This window comes from Hevea brasiliensis, chromosome 11 (assembly GCF_030052815.1).
Source record: "Hevea brasiliensis isolate MT/VB/25A 57/8 chromosome 11, ASM3005281v1, whole genome shotgun sequence".
Classification (NCBI taxonomy): Eukaryota; Viridiplantae; Streptophyta; class Magnoliopsida; order Malpighiales; family Euphorbiaceae; genus Hevea; species Hevea brasiliensis.
In genome coordinates, this window is record NC_079503.1 from 86,946,982 (window position 1) to 86,953,899 (window position 6,918).

Consider the following 6,918-nt stretch of genomic DNA (forward strand, 5'->3'; position numbering starts at 1 on the left):
AATATATATGGTAATAGCTATGAACAATGGTAAATTATGTGCAAAAATTATACCTAAATGATGATATAAAATGCATGCATCAATTATGTATTAATAACTCAATTCAAAATTTAAATGCTAATTCAAGTATGACTTTTTAAGGAAACAATTATATAAAATTATTTTAAGAACTGGGAACCGAACTGGAATAATACCAACTGAACCGAAACCAAAGAACTGAGAATTGTACTGAAGTGAAACCGAAACAATGAAGAACCAAACCGAAACCGTACCCAAATTTCAAAATTCTGGTTTGGTTCTGGTTCCTAGGCAAACCCCGAACTGAAATGAAGCCGAACACTCCTAGTGACTGAGACTATTAATTTTCCAAATCCAGGTGGATCCAGGCTCAATGTATAAGGCTTAGGATCCACCAATAAGCAAGCAAATTGCAGCTTACTGTTTACACTATTACAATATTGTCTTTTAAAGACATATCTTGAGATAAATAAAATATTTATTGCTAAAAACTTTTATTTGAGGCAAAATTTTATTAATTTCTAAATATTATATTATTTATTTCTAATAACTCATTTTTCTTAGACAAAACTTATTAGTCTCTAAATATTATATTGATTTATTTCTAATAATTAATTTTTAAGGTAAAACTTATTAGTCTCTAATTTTATAATTATTTATTTATAATAATTAATTTTTTGAGGCAAAACTTATTAGTCTCTAAATGTTATATTATTTGTTTTTAATAATTATTTTTTTGAGATAAAACTTATTGATTAAATGTTATATTATTTGCTTCTAATTCATTAAGATTAACTTCATTGATATAAGAAGTTTTAAGGTTTTTATTTTTTTAATTTGTCACTAAAAAATTCCTTTTTTCCATATTAAAAAAATTGTAATAACTAATTAAACTCTCTCTCTCTCTCTCTCTCTCTCTCTCTCTCTCTCTCTCTCTCTCTATATATATATATATATATATATATATATATATATATATATATATGTATGTATGTATAAGGTGTGTTAAGTATATATAGATTATGTTTAGTTAAATAAAAAAGTGATTTTAAAAATTAAACATATAAATATTAACACATATATACTTACATTGTATAATGTTTGTATGTATTAAAATGAAATATATATATATATATATATATATATATATATTTATTTTTCATTTTAATACATACATTATACAATGTAAGTATATATATATATACTTACATTGTATAATGTATGTATTATATATATATATATATTTTTCATTTTAATACATACATTATACAATGTAAGTATATATATATACTTACATTGTATAATGTATGTATTAAAATGAAAAAAAAAATATATATATATATATATATATTTCATTTTAATACATACAAACATTATACAATGTAAGTATATATGTGTTAATATTTATATATATACTTACATTGTATAATGTATGTATGTATTAAAATGAAAAATATATATATATATATATATATATATATATATATATATATATATATATATATATATATATATATATTTCATTTTAATACATACAAACATTATACAATGTAAGTATATATGTGTTAATATTTATATGTTTAATTTTTAAAATCACTTTTTTATTTAACTAAACATAATCTATATATACTTAACACACCTTATACATATATATATATATATATATATATATATATATAAAATTAAAGTTTTTAATTAACATATTGTTATTAATCATTGAGCTAACACGTGTTATTAATTTCTTAAGAAAAAAACTCAAAATTTTTATAAAAGTATTTTTACCATTATGCTACAAATATTTTGATCATTTGAATTTATTAATTATACATATTAATATATTTATTTTTAATTATTATTTTTTATTAAATTTGTTCTTAAAATATATAAGTACTAAAATAAATAAAATAAAATTTGATTTATTTTGAAGTGTACGTCTAGGCCCAGTCAAATCCCAATAAGACCGCTTCGAGTTCAAGGCTAAAATGGCAGCAGCACTTCAGTTTCATAGCATTTCTCATTGTGGGAAAACATTGTAGATATTAATAATGGCTGCCACCCAACTATTTGTGTATACATTCTCTCATAAGATTCAGGCAATCTTGTTCTATTCCAGGATGATGCTGAAAGGGTTATTTTGTGGCAATGCTTCGACCATCCCACAAACACTATACTTTCTTCTTTGAAACTTGGGCTCCACCAGAGAACCGGCCTCTAACGCCTTGAAAGTTCGCCAATGATCCAGGAATTGGGGACTGGTCTTACCAGTTAAGACCACAGGGGATCCCCTTAGATGTTTTTGTACAAAGAATCAGTGGGTAAAAGAGTAATTTCATTTTAACAATTGGCAAACCTATTATAACAAGTCAAAAAGACATTTTTTAAATGTAAATTAAAGTAAAGTAATATTATTTTAACAAATTAAAATTGAGTGACTAAAATAAAACAATTAAATGACAATTGATAAAATTTAGTCTATTCCAATATGTGATTTGGTAGTTAACTCTTTAACATGAACTTACTTTAGTGGTTATCAATAATTAACTTATAGAACATTATTTATAAAAAAAAATTATTTATAAAAATAAATTAAAAAGAGAAAAAAAAATTTGCATATGAAATTATGGTCCTCTATAAGAATGGTAATTTTGTCTCTGGATAACAAAACTTTTTTTCATATTAATTAGGTTATGCATGGCAAAGTGTAATGTAATGTAACGTAATTAACAATGTAATGCAATCAAAATCGTAATTATCATTACATTTCTATATTTGATTATAAAATAAAAATATAAATAATATAATCTAATGATAATTTTGATTTTAATATTTAATTTATTTATATAATATTAATAATAAGTAATAATAATTGCAGTGATTGATAGTCGAGTCGTAGTGGTTGCTAAATGATAGTAATGGCGGTGGCGACAGTGATAGTTAGATAGTGATAATAGTGGCAAAGTAAGTTAGTGGTGATGGTATTAGCCAGGTAGCTGTAGAGCTGACAATGTTTAAGTGGTGATAGCGATGGTCAAGCGACGGTGATAGCGATAGTAGTAACATGGTGGTGTTGGTGGTTGTGGTGGTAGTCATAATAGTAGTGGCAATGGTGACAAAATAGGGGTAGTGTGGTGGCAATAGTTATGGCGGCAATAGTGATGGCCGAGTAATGGTGGTGGTGGTGGTGGTGGTAGTATTGATAATAAATAAAAAAAAATCTAAATAAATAATCATGATTATATTAATTTTTATATGTAATGATTATTACGTTATTTTAAATATAATTGATTATGTTATATAATTATCATTCTATTACATCAAATTTTTTTGCGTTACCAAAAAACAAAATCAAATGTGCAATATAATTTTAATTACATTACAATTTTGATTAGGCTAGGTCAAACATAGCTTACAATTAGTATGATTGGTTTTCAATTTTCTGTTCATTTAAAAAAAATAATAAAAAAGCAGAAGTATTGTTGTTTTCATTTTAAAAGCTTTTCTCATAATCATTTTCAAAACAAAAGCCATAATTGAGAAATCAAAATTCTTGATTTTATCTTCAATTTTTCTATTTACATCCATTAAAATTTATTTAATATATTTTTTAGTATGAATCATTACAATATTAATAACAAATTATATGAAAAAGTGAAAACTGTGCTAAACGAGTGCAAATTACATTTAATGAACTATAAATTGTAGTTCTCTATACTAATAGAATGCTTTAATTGAATGTTTTACACCCATTAGAAAAACTTTTTTATTTTTTAATTTATGCTTCTCAAGAGTTGTTTGTGCTCCAAAATCCTTTCATTTATTCTTTGTGTCACATTTCGTGTTCCCCTCCTTCTCATCCTTTCTTTCTTTAAATTTTCCCACTCCTCCTCACCATACTCTTATCCTTTCCTGCTCTAATGGCTGCTCATCACTCTCAGGCAATGTGTTTTTGGTAGATTTGCCAAAACTTTGATACCTTATGTCTATGATTTTCCCAAATATTAACTGCACGACTACACTTTGTGGGATCTATGATCACTCATTTGGCATTTTATCAATGGTTTGCCATTCCACATATGCAAACCTATATGAAATCACCGGGTTAAAATATAATTTGTCATAATAGACACACACACCAAACTAGTCCAATTAATTTGGACTTTAAAAACTTTTGATTTCCTTTGAAATAAATTATTCAGAAGAAAAAAAAAATCAATTGAATTCTCAAACAATTATTTTTTATTTTTATTTCTCTTAAAATGAAAATTTTTTAAGTTAAAAAGAATTAAATTTTTTTTCATTCTAAATAAAAGATTGACAAAAAAGAAATCAATTAAATCGAATTATTACAAAATTTTAGTTTTTAAATAAAACAAGAACAATGAATCGCAGGCTACAAATCAATGTTTGAGTTGAAATTCAAAACCTCACATCCTAACTATAATTTTTTTTTTATATAATTTTTCATCTACATGTATAGACCTTTTCTGAGTGGTATCCGAGCAGCATCACGACTAAACTTCATAGACAAAGCCTCAGGTGGTATCCAAGCAGAGAATGTGTTTCTTCTTCAATAGTTTGATCGAAGCAAATTTTAACCAAAATCAAAAAATTCAAAATTTTTTGCTATTGCTAATTTTTCCCCCTCTATTCTCATCAATACTATCCAATGATTAACCAACCCACCCATCTTTCAAATTTAAGAAAAAATGGGAAAATAAAAATGAATTACCCATTTTAATTCCTTCTTGCGAAGCTCTCTAGGCATCAAGGGTTCATAACTTTGTCTGTTTTCATCTTCTTCATCTCGAAGAGAAGAAAGAGAGGGTGGAGGGCGGTGGTGCTAAGAAAAAGAGCAACCCCAGAACCTGGAGAGCACGGAGACCATGGGCACTCCAACAATTATTCTACTGAAAGTAAGCTTGAAGACCATCAAATCAAAGTAAAAGGTAGCGAAAGAGTAGAAGAAAATCCCTTTCTCAATAAACACGCGAATGAGCATTGCAAGAAAAGAGAAACATCATAAATTTGAGAACGAATCGTCTCAAAAAAGGAAGAGGAACCATCAAAGCAGCACTCTTTGCAGTAAAACAACATGGTTTTGTGTGGATGGCACGTATAAAGGAAATGGTTAATCTGATGTGGTACGTGTAAAGTGGGGAAAAAAACTGTGCGAAGGGAGATGGAAGACAAAATAAAACCTCAAAGGAAAAGACAATAACACCTCCAATTAAGCCAAAACCACAAAATCACACTCCAATTTCACTGTACAAACAATAGTAAAATTTTTCGGATGATTTTTATAGCTGGTCTCTGAATTTTATCCTGTATTTCACTTATATCTCTTTACTTTAATTTGTTAAAAAAAAATTCTCAAATTTTAATTTTATTTCGAAAAAATTGCTTTAGCCTGTAATAGCAACTTTCCATATTAAAAAATTCCTCTAAGCTATAGCATGATATTTACAAATATAGATTCAACACTTCCCAGTGAAGAGTAATATTCCTCCTTTACAGGAAGCAGATCGTTGTGATAGCATTAATATTTTTGTGAGAAGTCCAGATGGTGGTTGAAATGGCCGGTGTTTTTTTAGTGTGAGAGGAAAGGAGACAAAAATGTAATTTCATTATTTTTTTTAACCTAAAAAACCTTCTATAGCAGGTTAGAGAGATTTTTGTAAAACAAAATTAAAGTTCAGAGATTTTTTAGGAACAAATTAAAGTTAAGGGATGGAAGTGAAACACGGAGCAAAGTTTAGGGATAGACCGTAAAATTACTCAAAATTTTTCACAAAAAATTACGTATTTTAATGTATTTAATCATGTGGAAACAGGTGCATGAAAGAAGTAAATATGAGGAAAAATATTTCTCAAATGTATTTTTAATTGGCACAAACTTGACTATAATCCATTGGGTTCCAATGTGAAACTTGGCCAATCCTTCCTTCCAAGATCAAATATTCCACATTTCTATTCCATCATAGGTAAATTATTTTGCATGAATCAACGGGACGGTCGGACTCAGATTCCTAAAGTCCATACTCTTTCTTTTCCTCTGTTATGCTCTGCTTTTCCTCTGTTAAATATTGCATTCTCATTTAGTATGACTGGGCTAAAATTATCTATGAGTTTAAGTCTGCTTTAAGCCAGGCTTATTTGCTGGTCTGTTTGGGCTCTAGGTTTGGTGCATTTTTTTGTTTGGGCTTCGGCCTCATCATAGCCATCTCTCGTATTACTCTTCAAATTAAAATCTAATATCAGTCCAAAAAAGAAAAAAAAAAGAAAAAGAAAAATTGATGCCTTCAAAATTAGGCTCTGTTTCCACTAATTGCAACTTGATTATGTAAAAACATATGGGGAAAAAAAAGTTATAATGTCTCATCTCATGTGGGCTAGATGTTCATGGAATCCAGTTTGCAGGTGTCCATTTCTCAATAAGAACGACAAGAAGCTTCACATCGGTTCATGTAGAAACAAGCTAACAGCTCCATTAAAACAATTGGATTTATTTTGAAGTGTACGTCTAGACCCAGTCAAATCCCATTAAGACGGCTTCTAGTTCAAGGCTATAATGGCAGCAAAACTTCAGTTTCATATCATTAATCCTTGTGGGGAAACAATGTTGATATTGATAATGGCTGCCACCCAACTGTTTATGTATACATTCTCTCATAAGATAAGAAGTTGCTCCTGGATTCAGGTAATCTTGTTCTATTCCAGGATAATGCTGAAAGGGTTATTTTATGACAATGCTTCGACCATCCCACAAACACTGATTTTTTCTATGAAACTTGGGCTCTACCAGAGAACTGATCTTAACCGGTCTCTAACATCTTGGAAAAATTCGGAAATGATTCAGGAACTGGGGACTGGTCTTACTAGTTAGACCACAGGGAATCCCCT